General features: G+C 28.0%; 1 protein-coding gene across 4 annotated transcripts in view; it reads right to left on the bottom strand.

Moving 5' to 3' along the window:
• LOC142325503 (1-phosphatidylinositol 4,5-bisphosphate phosphodiesterase epsilon-1-like) overlaps positions 1 to 19782 on the bottom strand; it is a 1691101-nt gene that overhangs the window by 864808 nt on the left and 806511 nt on the right. The window contains exon 1 of one of the 4 annotated variants that reach the window (XM_075367350.1): positions 18962 to 19079. The exons of the other annotated variants lie outside the window; for them this stretch is intronic. The gene's annotated coding sequence lies outside the window, so the exon portion shown is untranslated. Of the gene's footprint in view, positions 1 to 18961; positions 19080 to 19782 lie in introns of those variants that run through there. 4 annotated transcript variants of the gene reach the window in all.

The raw sequence follows: 19782 nt of genomic DNA, 5'->3' as shown, positions 1-19782 counted from the left end.
TCATTCACAATTTCAAAATAAGTTTTGCTTTTAAAAATAATCTTGTTTAAATTTTTTTTAAAAATCAACTTTTTACAGCATCCATTAAAGAATAATATAAAAAAGCTGAAGATAAAGTTGTAATACTTTCCTGGCATGGGTTGTTTATTCTTATATAGTGGAAAATAATAATACATGAAAATAAACCAAAAACAAGTTTTAAAAAGTTTTTTAAAAAAATCAATATTTTAAAACTTTTATCGGCTCCCTTAATCTCAAATATTGCCTCCAAAGTATTTTTTTTTTTTTGACAGTTACACAACCTGTGCCTAGGAAAAGATAAAAAATGTTGAAAAATAAACAATAACTAAAAAGATAGGTCTTTTAGATTTTTGGGGAAGGAGAAATTATTAGATTAAGTTTTCATAAAAATGGTAAGATAAGTATGCACGCATGTAGTTAACTTATAAAGTGGGGTTATATTTGCAAAATTTTGGGAAAACTGATCCCGGAACGGAACGCAAGAATAGCGGGACAATTCGTGATTCCCTACTAATCATAGAACGTGGACAAAAGTCCCTTGCTGCTATGTCTTTCTTTCATCGCGGGGGGGGGGGTAATTATTTATTTAGTGACGGTTAAATTTATGTTGTTTTATTTATGGAGGGAATTATTTGCTGTGTCTATACCCCATTTTTTACTGATTAGCATAAGTTCCTTGTTGCAGAAAAAACCGAAACAATTTACATTAGTTACGTTAAGTAAAGTTTTGTTCTGGATAAAAATAAAGATTTATTTAATAACAGTAATAATCACAAATAATGAAAACTACATTTCATATTAATAAACAGAAAAAAATGAATGTTTTAATGATAAAGAAGCATTATATTTAATAATATGGTTATACATAATGAAACGCCTTATAACTAAAATATATTTCATCGTTAGATATGCCTTCTAAATTATTACAAGTTTACCTGAGCGCGTAAGTACAACATTGATAATAACATGTCACCCGTCAAGATGTCTTCATTATAATTTAAGGTATAAACATCAAGCAAACTTAGAATTGATAGGTATATCTTCCCGTGTAACATCACTAAAGCAGCTAAAGTAAGAACTTATCATTCATAGTTTCCTATATCCTACGTCATAATAACTCCAACAAAGCTGCAATTTATTAGCCGATTAATTTTTTTTTATTCTTTTTAAATTAAATCGGCAAATTTCAAATCGAATATCGATATCCTTTTAACATTTAAAAACACGATAAAATTAAATGAATAACATTCATTTTATGTCATTGTTTCTTTTCTTAATTATACTGTTTCACAATAGACTTATTCTCCATTGAATTTCTACGGTTGGACTTGAACAATGTAAGCCTTTAATTTCTGAGAGCGCGCATATAATTTTAAAAAAATAAAACATTCAGGTAATAATGATATTTTTATAGTAATATCAATAAATTCATATAATTTTTTTATAGTTAAAATAGATGCAACAATCATAGGATAAAACTTTAGATTATATCGTGAAATTGTCCGGAAAAACTTACTGATATATAATCGGTATAAAGCAATAAGTAATACAGTAAAATTTATCAGTGTAAGAAAATAGAGTAAAATATATTAAAGGAAAATTAAAAATAGTAACAGTAAATCAAGAAAATAAATAAAAATTTAAACCCACCGGGTTGGTCTAGCGGTAAACTTATCGTTCTAAATCAGCTGATTTCGAATTCGAAGTTTTGAAAAAAGCTTCAAATCCTTATAATGGTTTTTATTCGGATTTTAATACTAAATCGTGTATACCGGTGTTATTTGGTGGTTGAGTTTTTTAATTAACCACACATCTCAGGAATGGTCGGCCTGAGTTTGTTCAGGATGACTCTTTACCGGTACAGTTATATTACAATGTAAGTCACTAATGACTAATTGTTGATGCGATAATAAATAAAAGTTAAAAAAAATATATATATAAAATAAAAATTTATAAAATTAGTCGTAATACTAATTTGGTATGAAAGCTGTACGCTGAAAAAAAGAATATATACGGGAAAAAATCATTTTTAAAAGATGAAAGGATTATACAGCACCGATTAACCTGAAGAAAATAAAATGTTAAGTGAAATTTCTGTTCATGTTTCGAATCGTGAACATTCCGATAAAAGGAATGTAAGTACTCGGTTAGTTTTAAAATGCGGATTGAGAAAAATGAATAAAAAATATAAGAAAGTAGAATTAAATGAGAAATGAGGAAATAATTTTGAGTGGGATATATCTTTTGTAGAAATTGCCTTCAGCGAAGGATTATAACGGGAAAAATGGAAGGAGGAAGAAGAATGGCGATTTTTATAGATATCAAAAAGAAAAAAGCTATAAGAAAATGAAGGAAAGATCGAGAAAAATGAAAGCCGCTCATATAAAAATTCGTTGAAAAGACAAGTTTCATCCAGAAATTCAAAGTTTGTAATTCCAATTTAGTCATTATTAATTCATTTTTTTATTCTTTTCAATTTATACAATTACAAAGAACTTGTAAAATACTACTCATTCATTCGTTTCCAGTTTCTTTTTTAAATACCTAATTTAAACAACAAAAATAATTTCCGCAAAGATTTAATTTGTTTAGAAACTGACAATATTATATATTGTCTTTAAAAATTGTGAGAATATAACAGTATAAGCCCTAGCACTACCAACATTTTGTTGAGGGAGAATTATCTTTTTAAGTAAATTAAAGTAATCGATAAAGAAAAAAACCATGTTTTAAAATATTTCTTTTTTATAGATATAATTATCAAAATATTTCTGTTGTTACAAGTTTATTAAACATTTATTTTTAAATAACATATTGATAATAATATACAAACGTTAAAAAAAATTACATCCCTTAATTCTTTATCATTTTATATAAATCTTTTTAAAATGATTACAAGAAAGTACAATATTAAGTACTATGTATGTGTAGACGTATATTTTACCTATCCCGTTTGAAAGTTTACAGTACTTCTCGTTACAGATTTGTCCCAGAAAAAAGTAATTAAAGTTGAACATACTACTGTAACAACTTCATGGTGACTTCCACTCTTGATGTGATGCGGCGATCTTGTAATTGAATGAACATTGTTTGGGACAACTTGAACGGGAAGCACATCTGGTCTCTCTCACTGAAATATTTACTATCTCTCTCATCTTAAACATTTCTTTTATTTTGTCAACGTTATCATTTTATTTTGTCTACCTCAACCCCATTTATTAGAAAAAAATGAAATTCGATACGCCAAATGCGCGCGGACATGCGCGTGTGTGTATAATCTTGCAAACAAAATTAAAAAAGAACTTTAGAATGCAAAACACTTTGACGAATAAGAAATTCTATTATACTCCCGTTGCAAATTTTTATAAATTAAAGGCCCATTTGCATTTTGATAATATCATTAAAATAAACCAACAATTGTTATTGTGTTTCTTTTCTATAAAACAAATATTATTCTATTGATGACTTTAAATGAAATAATATTTACTAAAAAGTATTTAAATAAATCTGATTTCATATCGTATCAGTCCAAATATTTGTTCGTACAATTCCGTTTTTCTAAAAATGTTTTCGACGTAATTTATTTAATATTTTCATACGTTTACTTTTATATTAATACATTTATAATCTTTATAATTAACACACCTTCTACCCTTACGAGGGATGTATATATAGAATAACCATTCTTAAATTACATATCATGCGTTAAATATAGAAAAATGAAATTTAGTACTATTCCTACAAACCCCAAATCAAGCAAATATGAATTGTGGTACATTATTTCAAAGAGCATTGAAAAAAAAACTGTCGTAAAAAACATCGGGCCTTGACAACCCCAGCCAAAATGCCGGTAATAAAATATTTTTACTTAATAGTGGGGAGGATAATGTTCGTATATACGTGTCTTGGTGTGTTAGAAGTTTAATAAATATTGACTGGATGAACTAATTTTGATGAAATTTGGTACAGAGAATCGGGTATATGGGATAATATTTTGGTAAAACTTTCGGGTTATATTACCATTGCGTGGGGTAGACAAACTTTTGGGGGTCAATTTTTTCAGAATATTGCATATATAACCCTACATTATATTAAGCTCAGTGTGCATGCATGCTTATCTTACTATTTAAAAAAAACCGTTTGCCCCAAAATTCCACCCCCAAAAATCGAAAAAAATTAAACTTTTTATTTATTGCATATTTTATAACCAAACTTTTTTGTGCGTTTTCCTAGGCATAGTAGTAATGCAAGTAACTCAAAAAAAAAATCTTTGGAGGAAATATTGCGGGAAATATATGCGGGAAACATTTCGATCAAAAATTAAAAATATTCATATTTTAAAATTCTTAACATTTTTTGGTTATGTATCATTAACTTTCTACTATACATGAATAAATAACCAATGCCATGAAAATAGTAAAACTTTGTTGTCAGCTTGTCAGATAGTTTTAGAAGTCTACTGCATACACCCCAAATAATGGTCTCACAGCAAAACATGTACTGTTTTCAGGTAGCTGTATTTGCTAAATTTGATTTTATTTTTTAGTGAATCTTTATTGAGCAGATATTTTAAGATATACTATACATACTAAAAAAAAAATAATAATAAATAATTGGCCGCAAATTTGGTTATTTGTCGTGTCCCTATGTTTATAAGTCAAAATGTTTAATTTTTTATGCCTTTTACAGTGAACACAATCTTATCTCTTAAATTTAAAGTATTTGATTTACCCTCCATGGGGCCTCTTGGATGCTTGGATGCTTGAGATGTTGTGATCTTATACCGAAAACCCACCGGGTTGGTCTAGTCGTAAACGCGTCTTCCCAAATCAGCTGTTTTGCAAATCCAAAGTTCCAGCGTTGAAGTCCTAGTAAAGGCAGTTACTTTTACCATATACGGATTTGAATACTAGATCGTGGATACCGGTGTTCTTTGGTGGTTGAATTTCAATTAACTACACATCTCAGGAATGGTCGAAATGAGATTGTACAAGACTGTACTGTACTTCATTTACACTTATACATATCATCCTCATTCATCCTCTGAAGTAATACCTGATTGTGATTTCCAGAAACTAAACAGAGAGAAAGAAAAACTCATTTTTTAAGGCGGGATTCAGTTTTATGAATCCTTATTAAAAACCGATGTTTTTTTAACCTCCTTAGAATTTTATACTATATATAAAAAATAAAATCTGAAAACTAAATATTTCAGTTTTGCTTAATCGGACATGCGTGAAATTTAAACAGACTTATTAGCATCTGATAAATTATTACTACAATCAAAATATAGAATTTTTTCAAATAAAAAAATTCTTATGATTTATATATAATAAAATATAACTGCATGAAAATATAACAAAAATTATTGTGTTTTTAAAATTGTTTGCCTTTGGAAATTCTAAAATCCTAAGATCTGACGGCCAGAGTCATGCGAAATATCCTCTTCATATTAAAACTGATATTTTTTTAAGTGATTAACTTACTGAAAATCATAGAAAAGACTTGCTTTTGTGAATTGCTTTGAAAATACATATTTCCAACAGTTTATTAATATCAGAAGATCTGAAAATGTTAGATATTTTAATATTATTTTTATTTATTTAAATTGCATCAAATATGATTCAGAAACTGACAGTTTTCTCTAAACGGTTACTATTCATTTCACAAATGATTTTGTGACCAAAAAATTTTGGAATGATTTTTTAAATAAATAAATAAATTATTTTTAGGTCGATGACATTTATTCATGCTATATATAATAATACTTGAAATTAAATTATTCTTTTTATTGCCTTGTACAAAGTAACGGAAGTATTATGATCGCGTAAAATTTCAATTTTCAGATTTCAATGAAAATATACATTTTGTCCATCCCTGAATCCATATTGACTAGTTTCGACGTGACGTCTTTACATACCTACGTATGTATCTCGTATAAATCAAAAACGATTAGCTGAACGATATTGAAATTTTGGATTTAGAACTGTTGTAACATCTAGTTGTGCACCACCCTTTTTGATTGCAATCGACTGAACCACAATGTCCAAAAACAACCCAAAAATCAAAAGAATTGGATTTTAGATGTTTTCTTAACTGCAGTAATAAGCCTTTATTGAGAGCTTTTCAACGATATATCATAAGTGGTAATATTTTCATTGGTTCTAGAGTTATAGCCAAATAAAATTTTAATTAATGAAATATTTGGATCTTGCAAGGGGAAGGGACATTGGTTCAAATCAACTTCATATACTTTTTATTTTTAATTTTTTTTTTTATTTAAATATATTAATTTAGTAATAATTAACGTCTGAATAAAAAACAAAGTTTCCATCTGATAAAAAAAAAGTTTTACAATAAATAATAATTCAATAATAACAATAAAAAAGAAAAAAAATGAAAAAATATCAAAAGTTATTAATGAAATAAAATTTTACGTACTTTCATTTTAAAAAAATGTGTCTATGTAATTTAATAGGCGTACAAGGAAGTAATGTGGTATCCACATCAGATTTTTGTTGTTATAAAAGAGGGGCATCAACAGCTATTGTCATTAATCAGATGGAAATTGATTGCGTATGAAAAGCTGCCTGTCCGGGATTAGAACCCGGGACCTCCGCAAGTAATGCTGAAACGCTACCTACTCAGCCATGTACGTTGACAAATTATATTCTTAAGTCTTTAGTAAAATAAATATTTTCATTTTTATTTTATGAATCCTATTCGTATTTTACATTAAAGTTGCGTGCAGACTAAGTTTATTTAATTTTAATATGATTTTCCTAAAAATAAAGGGAAAATTAAAGATAAATAAATAGACAAAATATGAATCTAAAAAATATAAATATAAACCTGTTTCTCTAAAACAGCGACAAATATTAAAACACTTTCATATTGTTGTATTAACTCACATAATTTTCTTATCCAATTAATGACGCAACTATATATTACAATACAGGCTAAACATAAGTTACTAATTAAATACTATTTTACAGAGTTTAACATTCCTTTAAGTTGACTACATTTCTGCATGAATTTCGTAATAATAGTTGATAATATAAACGACCCTATTGAGAAATGAGACGTTGCTTGAATATTTATAGTAGTTGGGAGTTTGCTTGTCTTGTGTGTTACAGAGACGCTTGGAAATGCATGACCGGAGCCCTTATAAGGCCAGCCAGCGGGTCTAGGGCGATTTATTAAACACGAGGGCTTTGCAGCGCGCTTCTGCACCTCTTCTGTTCAGGGAATGCTGCTTCCTCTACAAAATATACACACAAACACTTATTTCCTTGAACTCTTTCCTTCCATTCGCAAAGGCCTGGTTGAATTTTCACTTCAATTCCGGGGGGAGTCTACCTCCAAAAAAATTTTTTGCTGTTATATAATAGCAACGGATTTTTTATCACACTCAGTTATTTGTTTAAAAAGCAATAAAAAAATATACAACCTTTCAAAAATATTCACTTCATCTCCTAAAACAGGGGATGACGTAGAAAAGCAGGTAATATAAGGAATAACCTATCTTCCTTACTATTAGAAATGTTATTCAAATTAAAGAGGAAACTCAGTTTTGTAATATGTAAGGAGCTTTTTAAAAAATATTAAGCAACTGAATATATGTATATATATTGTTGTATTAATTCACATAATTTTCTTATCTAATTAATGACGCAACTATATATTACAATATATATATATATATATCTATATATATATATATATTTTAATAAAAACCTGATTTTTTGCGGTCATATTTACTTTTAAAATTCGGCAAAAAGAAAATAGCAAAACTGAATCTATCAAATGAATATTTGCGAACTGGCCTATTTCTGTTGGTTCTGTTTGGTTCAGTTCGATTTTCAAGTTTATTTTTCTGGCCTGTATTAGCTTTTGTTTTACTGCAGCAACACTTGACTTTGAACTTTTTTTTGTCCTTTGTTTTGTAAGAGGAATTTTTAAAAAACAAAGAAAATGAAACAAATACAATAAGAAATATATAACCAACAAAATATTTTATGGCATACTGGTTAGTCAATATAACCTAAAATAAGACAAATGAATATCATTATAAGTGATAAAGAAATTCGCTAATCGCGACCTTATTACTACAATGAAATACACAATTAATTCGTTTATAATATTTACACAAGTATATTTACAAAACTATGAAAAATAACCGCACCAAAACACACACATCTCACTGGACAGAAACAATCAATCATATTTTTCGGTTTTACACTACGTTGAACAAGTTCTAACTTCGTATGTTATTTACAGCAATTTTGTAACACATCGGTAAATATTGTAATAGAAAAATTCCCAGTCAAAATGATTTATAAATCGTACCTCAACCTTGGGTAGTTTTTAAGTTGCAGACATTTGAAATTTTGATGAATTATTTGTTTTTCACGACAACCAAATACAAATTGCATCATGCCATCTGTTTGTACATTTTATATATATATATGTTAAGAAAGTATATATATATATACTTTTTTAACATGGAAACAATGAACGAGTAAAAAACTTACACCTAATTGTTCAACAAAGAGTAGAAATTAATTCTGGAGAAAAAGCTTTTTACCAAATTTTTTTTTAAATTGCATTTTGAAGCTAGACTTCCTCCTTCATTCATTTACATAGCCAGTAGATAAAAAACAAAAAAAACAACCCATACCTTTCTTATTAAATTTTAGATAACATAATTTTAATATTGAGAAAAAAGAAATTATAACATATGCTTTAATACTAGAAATATTTATGATAATATTAATGCAAATAAAATAAAATTATTAATTACTAATGAATATTTAAATAAATATATTAATAATTGTAACAAAACAAAAAAAAAAACACAAATCCGAATAAAAAATACCACAGTGCTACAATCAAGCTAATTTGCTGGAGTGTGTTATGAGAAGAGGATAGTTTAATATAATGCTAAAATGATAAAAAAAAGGGCAAAAAAGAAAAGTTGGAATGCATTAACAATTGAAGAAAATCTTATAGAAACTAAAATTATCATAATCTTAAAATTCGGCTGGAAAAAAAGGGAAATGTACACAAAAATGTTCAAGGGTCCTACGTTAGGACAGATGAAGTTAATTACAGTCACAACTTTTATAAACACAGCAATTAAAATCGTTGGTAAATTATTTTCATTATGAAAGAAAATAATAAAAAATTACTAACAAGTATTTCTATACCCAAAATTGGTTCTAATAAAATACTTTAATTCTTTATTTATTAAAATATAAAATTATTCAAATTTTGTAAAATTACTAATCGACATATTGGAATTAATGTATATAGTTAGCATTTTTTAATCAAATATTTAAACGATTCATTTTTTAAAAGAATATTCATCGATTCCAAGATTTTTTTTTATAAAAAACCTATTCGTTTTAACAAAATTTCATATTTCATTACTGATTCTAAAGATAATTTCTGAAAAATTATATCTTCTGAAATGCTGTCTTGTTTTTTTAATATTATTGTTACGAAAATCTAAAATATATTCAGGAGTCTCTTTTTGAAATCTTCGTTTAAAGATAATTCTCACGTACCCTACTAAGTTTACTTCAAACAATTATGGTTTACCGGCTTGAAAAAATTTTTTCTCCCATGTTTTTCCTTCAAATAATCATACAAATCCTACAAATAATGTTTTTATTCGCGTTACCAAGATGAATAATTTTATATGTATCTCATTGAAATTATTATCCTTGCTCTGGAGTTAACTCATCACACAACATCCTCATTTATGAATATTCTAGGAAAATAAGTTACATTGAATCTTATTATTTTATAATTACTAAATTATAAAATCCTAAAACCAAGGAAATAATTCTGATCTATTTGTACAGAAAAAAATATATTTATTATTTTTATAATTCCGTAAAGTTTGAAAATATGAAAACACTAAAAAATTCTTTAAAGTATTCAATTAAAATCTTAAAAGTAGATAATCATACAGATTTTCAACAATCATCATCAGATACTGAGAAAATAATGTATAAAAAGAAAATGCAAATATAATTTAATATTTTGCAACTCAATCAAACATAAATGTATGTTTTTCTAACATACAACTGTAATTCAAGCATTAAGAGTCTGACTTTTATATTTATAATAAAACTAGCCGGCCTGTCTAGCCGGAACCTGGACCGTCAGGGCTCAGTTTAGCTCAACAGAATCCCGGAGCCAACTTAGGGGCTCCTCGGGGCTTCCCGGAGCCAAAGAGCCTATCCCATGGTCGCGCAGAGCTCGCCATCCCCAATTTGTCAGGCCTGAACACCCGCAGAACTTGCTTCGGTCGCCATTCCCATTTACCCAGATGGGTCTACCCCCTGGATCCCCTCACTGTACGTTATCCTCATGGTTGTGAAAATAATACTGATAAATAATAATTACACTACGCAGGCTTTATAGAAACCTGAGAAAGAAACTAAATTACAAAAGATAGAATTACAGTAACTGTAGTAACTAAAGTACACACAATTTTGACGACGAAAAATTCATAACTTATTTCTTTGCCAGGTGGCCGAAATTAATAATGAAGTAAAAGGATTAATTTTTCCTTAATTCAGAACTTCACTCTCCTTGGAGGCGCAGAAATAATGAATTAATGAATATTTTTTATATCTTAACATTTAAGGGAGACAGGACCTAAATCCATAGCTTAAAATCTTCGCTGGGATTAAACAAATGCATCCTGGAACTTTGAAAGTAATCGGTCAGTTGGTTCTCGGATGATGCGATAACAAGCAGACAAACTTTACATACATACATTTCCGAATGACCGTGATCTGTTTTCCGAGAATGTATCTGTCGCATGCAAAAGCTAGCCTTCAACCTACTAACAAATACCTCGTTTGAATTTTGAAAATCAGAGGATTGTTTGCACAGATATTATAAGAGCACCTCATTGCAGCTATATACATTTTTTTTTCGAGACGAAATATATATAAAAGCCTTCTCAGTTATGCCAAGAAACATCGGTAAAAATTTGGTTGCGATTGATCGTGTAGTTTTTTTTGTTTAACACGAACAAACAAAAACTGTGTTCCTCTTTGTATACAGTATAGATAATTTTATATTTTTATAAAACAATAACAAAAATAAGTTTAGATAAACTAGTTGGATCCTAAAACCTAAAAATTTACAAAAAAAAAAAACGATACTCCATTTTGTAGTTGATCACTATATTTTCCCATTTAACATAGCTATTGTATTCGTCGGGAAAATAAAAGACAATTCAACGTAGAAGTATTTAAATTGTAGTTTGTTGAGAGGGCTAGGAGGCCCCTCCTAATCCGTCATTTGAAGAACAAATCATTCAATATGTAGTATTTAATTTTCATTTATTTAGGGTTTTCGAAGGCGTGGGTATCAAGAAAGCTTGCATCACCTTGATATCAATATGAATTTTTTGAAGTAATCTACATTCTGGCAATTATTCGAATATCACAATATTTCAACTTTTATTGATCGACGGTGGATCACTGGGGGAAATAAGGCTAAGTACATTTTGAGATCTATATGTTTTTTTTGTATTTTAATGAAGACAAAAACCTTTTGAAAAATAACGAACCCATATCACAAAATTTCTTTTTTTTATTATTTTGGGGAAGTCAGGAGAGAGTCCTTTAGGTTAGCTAATGCCAGAACATTTTATACACCATTTTTTTTTCTGGTTGTTAAAACACTCTTAGTAAAAAAGACAGTCTAATATAGCAATATTTCAATTTTTGATAACTTATGATGGCTAGAAAGCGAGATATGTGGAAGGCCTGAACAATGTTTTTTAAGTTTCTCACTAAATAAGTTAATCAAACCGAATATTTTTAAAACGTGTAATATCACAATAATTCAATTTTTATTAATTTAGGATGAATGGAGGGTAGAGGCCTGAAACGAGGGAAAGAAAGGCTGAAGCACACTTTTACACCGTTACGAATGTGCACTTTCTTCTTGAATGAAAATATAAATATTTCAATTTTAATTAGATTAAATAAATTTAGGGGCTAGAGATTTTATAAGACAAGGCAAGACGACAAGGGATCAGAATCTCTTAGGAACCATTATTTTTTTTTAAATAAAGCAAATTTTGAAAAAAAAAACATTCACAATATTACAATTTTTAATTAATAGAAACTAGTGAACACGACCGCTGCAGGGCAAAGCAAAAAGCAAACATAATAATTTTCTCTTATTTGTTTTTTCTTAATTTTTTTGCATGGGGAATACAGTAATAAAACAAAAGTTTAAATCACCGATTTCAATTTATATAAGTAAGTGGGTTAGGTAGCTAGAAGCAGTGCACCGGGGGTGCAAGTGATCGCAACCTCTTGGATAAATACCCCTTCTTTTTATTTAATTCTTGTAGCAGAGAAAAACTTTAAAAAAAATAGTTTTTATATCGTTATATTTAAATTTTTGTGTATTGAGGGTTCACTAAGGAGCATTAGCCCTCGGGATTCAAGAAAGCGGGAATATAACTTTTTCATCTAAAAGATTTAATTTTTATTTAAGTTAAAACACAAACGAAAGAAAATAAACTGAAATATCGCAATTTCGTTACACAAAATATCTTTTGTTAATTTAGGCGGCTAGGAAGGAAAAATCCACGAGAGAAATCTTCTTCTATATATTATTATAATAATTTAATTATAATTATAATTAGGGTTAAGATAATTATATTAAGGTTTAAGTTTATAATTATAATTTTAAATATTTCAATTTTTCATAAGTATATGAGGGGAACTTGAAGAGTAATTACAGGGATGTGAAAAAACCTTTTCTACCGTTGTGTTGATTTATTTTCAGGTCGGGTGGAATCAAATACCAAGTTTATTGCATGTGTCTAATAAACGGGTTTTCCATCAATTTTTATTTTTATTTAAATATTCTATTACATTAATATGAAGGTATAAAAAAGCATTGGATTTTTACATTTTTTTAATTTATTCTATTACTCTTTTTGACACGAATGCAAACGGATACATAATTATTTTATAGCCTATGATATTTGAACCGACCGAGTTGGTCTAATGGTAAACGCGTCTTCCCAAATCAGCTGATTTGGAAGTCGAGAGTTTCAGAGTTCAAGTCCTAATAAAGCCAGTTACTTTTATACAGATTTTAATATTAGATTGTGGATACCGGTGTTCTTTGGTGGTTGGGTTTCAATTATAACCACACATCTCAGGAATGGTCAAACTGAGACTGTACAAGACTACACTTCATTTGCGTCATACATATCATCCTCTGAAGTAATACGTGGACGGTAATTCCCGGAGGCTAAACAGAAGAAACCTATGATATTTGGCAAGACATAAGATTTAAAACGGTACAAAAAAATCTATATTAATTAATTCTACGGTTCTTGAGATTACCTCGGGCATATTAAACTTTTTTATAAAATAATTTGGGTCCATAATAATTACAAATGTTTTACATAAATTTCTTCAACAGACAGTAAAAAATATAAAACAGTTCGTAATATTACTTTTTTAACTATTTTAATAATAATAATAATTATATATTTAAAATATATTTATCCTTTAATATTCGGTATTATGATTATAGATTAGAACAGAATTGTCCTCAGCAAAAAATCTAGATAAAACACAAATACGTATGCAGTACAATAGAAATATTAATACAAATATAAGTATCTAATTAGTATAATAGAAATATCTAATATCTATTAGAAATATCTCATTTTTTCAAAGTAGGAAAAACTGAGGAGAGGTCATTTTTTAGCGGTACGTTACTTTCCTCTTATGACGAATTGAAAAAAAATCAAGAAGATATTCCCGCTTTCTTGAATCCCGAGGGCTGTTCCTTAGTGAATAATAAGGCGAATTGAAAAATCAGGGTTATTGCAATGCGCCCGGCTAATTGGAAAGTGAACTATAACATATTTGCACTATTGCTTATAATTATAAATATAATCTAAACTCGCTAGTCAAGTTTAACGAGCGAAGTGAGTGTAGTAGGTTAAGTTTGGTTAAATTATCTTTATAATTTCCAATTAGTCGGGCGCATTGCAATAAGACTGATTTTTCAGTTAGCCTTCATATATACGTTTAACTGATGAAATAGATGCGAGTTACGTATATGGAAGGATGTATTTAAATTGTATAATAGCAAGAGAAAATGATGAATTTTTAAATATTGTTAATTCTCTAAAGGAAACTAAAAGAACACGTTAAGACTGTACATTTACACTAATTTTCTTTCCGCTTTAAATGTTCGTTTAATTGTATAACTTTTTTTACTAAATCTAAGAAATATATAAATTAACAACAATGACTGCTAATTTCTGCAAATAAATCTTTGAGGACTGATTAACCCTGGCGGAGTTAAAGAGAATAATTTCAGAAAAAGCTAAAAAAGTCAGGCAATGAATTACATAACTTTTCCGGCTACGCCGTACAAAATCGATATTAAAAATTTGTTTAATCTTTTCTTACATTTGGGCGCTCCCCATTAGGGGAGGGGATTAAGCTATTTTAGTGACGTCTGTGTTTGACAAAATACGTATTCATTATTAAAAAATTTAAAAATTGCGAAAATAATTTTTTTTCATCTTGGAGTCTTCCATACCTTAGGAGAAGCATTTGGGTAAAATTAATTTTTATAAAAATAATACCTGAGTGGTGATAAAAATTAAAAAAAAAAAACTTTTTAAAAATTCTTAAAAAATAAAGTTATAATTATAAATAAATAAAGTTGTAGTTTTCTAAGAAGGGGTAAAATTTTTGCCTAATTTTTTTCCAAAAATATTAACAATAAAGGCTATCAAAAAAATTTAAGATATTTACATTTTAAATGTAACGGGTAATTTTCAAGATGTACTTAAATTTAAAATAAATTAAATTTTTTTTTTTAATTAAAATAAAAATATATTTTTAGCGCCACAGAGACAGTTGGAGTGGGATGGGTAAAAATGTTTATACTGGTTAGAAGACTTATTGATGTAGAAAATATAGGTGCAAAAAGTCCCATCAACTCCTCTTCTGAAGCAAAATATAGCTAAAAAAGGTAAAATATATAGTCATTGTGTGGTGAGAGGGTGAATATAAAATAAAAAGTTTTGGCAATTTGTGATCTGATAAAAAATTTCCAACTTTTGTAAGAAAAAGGGTTTGCTAAAGTACCCCAGTAAAGATGTGAAATTTTATTTCGGCCAAAACATCCTCCCCTTTTCAAAAAATTTAATAATTTCTCCCCCCTCGAAGATAGTACCTGTCCACCAGTTTGAAGAAAATCAGTTAAAGGGGTCCAGAGTTATAATTCCAAATGAAGGGCAACATACATACACACAAACATCCGTCTAACAAAAATAAAGTTTTTTGACTGGAAGCGTTGAAATAAAAAGGCTTTTCTTAAATTATTTACAATTTATTTTTTTTATCCCTTTTAACTCATAACTTTAAAAAGACCAATTTTTAAATTATTTTTTTTGACCGATCAATATATTTTCTCCTAACTGTTACAACAGCATATATCGCTATAGCCCGGAAAGTAATAGATAACATAATTTTTTAAATTAGAGGAAGGAGATATTTAAGTTGACCCAAGAACAAACTGGTAGGATGAAGAGTAATGATCTAATGGAATATTTCAATCGTTGACAAAGATATTTCAAAATAATCCAACAAATATTAATCAATCACTTATCTCTTAATTCTTCACGTAGATAGGAATTTTGAATCTACCTCGACAACAATATAACAGCTATTATAATATGATTCTAATTCAGTTGCCATGACAATCAGTGTTTAATAGTGATGAAGATAAATGAGTGAATTTACTATCATGATCAACCTACGTGGAATCAAATATAGCTTGACAATCTTAAATATTCTAATAATATCATCAGTAATAGTAGTACAGTACAACGAACAGCGAGGATAATAATATAACAGTCTAATCACTTGTCATACTTCACTGAAATATTGAAATTCCATTCATTCACACATATCATCCATAAATTGGGATACAGATATGGAAATAATCTTTACATTATTTCCATCATACTTGAAGTAATAATTAGAATTTAGTAGCTAAAACGTATTTAAGTTAGAAATCTATCACTGATTTTTAGTTGAAACGAAATTAAATTCATTACGTTATGTCATAAATATGAAATCGTATTTCGTATTAATGATATCAATCTGAATTGAAATTCAAAATTACATTTCATTTAAACATTTTTTAGAAGATTAAAAAAAATTTTTTTTTTAAATATATAACAAAAAGAAATCAAAGATGTTCAAATAACTTTGCCTAGTTGCACCTTCCAGTACTCGAAACTATGCTGCTGGATCAATAATATGCTTTCAATAATTAATTTGTTAATGTTTCAATTATATTTTTATTATATATACATTTTATTACAAATTTAGATATAACTCATTTATTTTACTACATTTGTTTCACATTATTCAGATTAATCAGTATATATATGTACAATACTAATATTTGAAGTATTATATTTAAGTTATAAGTTAGATAGCATTGATTTAACCTTTAAAACTTTTAGCGCCCGGCATATATGGGAGTGTTATTGCAGTAGTCCACGATAGATTTCCCTTTTTTTTTTCACCAGACCATGTGTATCAATGATATACACAGTCACAGTTTCACCCCAGGCTGTGTGCATCATATTGTCTCACATGTGTTGTACAAGTTCAGAAGGCTGTGTATCAATATTCTGCACGCTAGCAATGATTTGTGTGGGTTAATGTATAGGTCTGGGGTGTGGTAAAAGTTTTATGCCTTTGCGTTGTAAGATTTGACACATTGGTAGCCCTGTCAGCTACAAAAAATCAGCTGACTTTTTGAGTCCATGTGTTTAGCATTGCTAGTAAAATTTTGTGGTTATGATTGTTTTGTAGCTTGTGTGTTGCTGTTAATGCAAATAATTGATAATGAATTATCAAGACATTATGGACTTGTTAAATAATAATAGTGATAGTGAATTTGATATCTCTCTGATGACCCAATATTTGATATTAACAATGCTGAAAGTGAGTCTAGTGATTTAGAAAGCGAGTGTGATGTTTTTGAACAGTTTGAACTTACTGAGAGAGATGTTAGCAACTCTTCTACTTTTCAATCTAAAACCTCAAAATAATACACAGGAACCACCAAATATAATTTCAGCTGACCATCAACTTGTACAAATTAATAAAAGAGGAAGGTGTGTAATGTGTTATGCACATTTTGCTAAAATATTTGATAGAAAATACTGCTGCTAAGAAGACACCGCAAGTTACTCTTAAGTGTTTGTCTTGTGAGGAAAAATTTATGTGTATGCAGTGTTTTTTTTTTTTTAAATCCATAAGTGTATAAAGAAGCAGTGAACGTCACATTGTAAATACCAGAAATAATACCAGAAATAATGTAAATACCAGAATAATAGTAATAATGTAAATACCAGAAATAATAGACTAAAGTAACACTTATACTTTAGAATAGTTAGGCCTATAGCATTTCTTAATAATTTGTATTTTTTTATAGCAGCAGTCAACTGCCAATTATAGTAGAAACAATAACTAATAAAGTAACTTCTAAAGCACTTTAGGATAACTTATAATTAGTATTTTTCAGAGAATCAGTCGACTACCAATCATAAACAGTTAAAATAATAGTTTGAAGTAAAATACTGTATGTTATGTTTTGTTGATACGTCATGGTACATTGATAGGCCTATAATATTGCTTGTTATTTAATAATTTGTAATCCTAATAATTTGTTTTTCTTGAGAAGCAGTGAACTTTATACTATAAACAGTGAAATAGAATAAAAAAACTTAAAACTTTAGGATAGTTGGCCTTTGTCATTCATTGTATCATTAATTAGTTGTATCAGTTTTTGTATTTTTACATTAGAGAAGAATATTAAACATAATTATATTGTAGAAACCAGTATTACTTATGTTCTTAAATTTATAAGTACCCTGCTATATTTGTGGACCATTTACCAATTTTTCTCCACAGACCACATGTATATATTTTATACACGCATTAAAACTGAACTTAAATTGATTAAAATGTAATTTTAAGTACATCAAACTACTTAACTTTGCTTGTTTTTGAAAAAAATTTGCTTGGGTCCAGGGTAAATTTTTTAAGATTATGAGTTGGTCTGGTGAACTAGGTCTCATTTGTATAATATGTATACACATGGTCCAAATAAAAGTCTTACTGTGTATAATAACTATACACATGGCGCTGAAAGTGTTATCTTTTACTGAACTTGCTTTAATAACATTTTTAAAGAGAATGATTTTACTGTAACATTTTAGAAGAGAGAAAAAATTTACTTTAATAACATCTTAAACGAAAAGAACTTTAAGAATAGCATTATATATATATATATATATATATATATATTATAAAACAGCTGTTGAACTAGACATGCTTGACACTTTAAGAAGAAAAGAGTTACGTAGTTTATAAATAACAATGACATGAAACTGAAAAAAAGATAGTTGCCTTGTTAATCCAAGAATACAATTTTATTGAAACAATCACAATAAAAAGTTTCTTTCTGGAGTGTAATAAATTATAACCTAACTAACTTATTGCAACTTATAGCAATAATATTAGAATTAAAATTCTACCAATACTAAATTTATTACAAACATCTCGATTCTGTTTCATTCTACTTTTTCTGATGAATAAATAAATAATATTAATGATTAACTACGATGGCATCATACACAATATTAAATAACTGCGTGTATATATAGATATATATAAATAAATGTATAAATAAATGAACGACAAAAAAAATCAATTTACTTATACATTAAATTACGTACCTCTAATTCGATTACGTATAGTATATTAAGTACTTGTATTATTAAATTAAAAGAATTATTAAACAAAAAACTAACAATTAAATAATTATTACTTACAGATTTTATTTGGTGTCAGTTACTAACAATGTTACAGATACACAATAATTGGTAGCTTCTAAATTCATCAGCAAAACATCTTACGCAACTGTACGTGAGTGGACAGCAGGAATCTAACACACTACAATACACTACTCACACGGACGCAGCCACCGGTGAAGAGACGAAATTAATCAACAGGCTACGCACACATCAGTAGAATAGCAGAGACGGTCTGTTTCAGTAAACTATGTGCACAATAGCTTTTCGAAATACAACCGTCATAACAAATGACGTCATATGCTTTATAACGTACATTCTTCGTTTCTTTTTTTTTTAACACACCCACTAAAATATTACTATATACATATATATATATATATATATATATATATAAGATAGTCAATCTTATTTCATCGGTATTTCTATTATTGATTATTTATTTATTCATGAGTGATAGATTCATTTATTTATTAATGCTGCTAAAAAAATACCGAGCCTGAATTTGTTAGTTTTTTGTCCGAAGAATTTTTATAAACTAGTTTAAAAATATATATTGTTTCACAAAACTTACTTCTTCCACAGTAATATATAATATATATATATATATATATATATATATATATATTACATATATTACTATTATATATTACTATTATATATATATATATATATTCCGGACCCCGTCGACCGGAATTATAAGACCACTTATTTTCTTCAAACTTTGAACCTTCCGAGAGAAAGATGCATTAAATTTTTGCAAAAATTAAAAAAAAAAAGGGGTAGGGATGTTTCGACCGAAATAAAATTTCAAATCTTGACTAGGGCACTTTAGATAAAAA

Source organism: Lycorma delicatula, chromosome 5, assembly GCF_047948215.1.
Source record: "Lycorma delicatula isolate Av1 chromosome 5, ASM4794821v1, whole genome shotgun sequence".
Lineage (NCBI taxonomy): Eukaryota > Metazoa > Arthropoda > Insecta > Hemiptera > Fulgoridae > Lycorma > Lycorma delicatula.
Note: the sequence above shows the minus strand (reverse complement) of the source record. Positions and strands in the feature narration are given on the sequence as shown.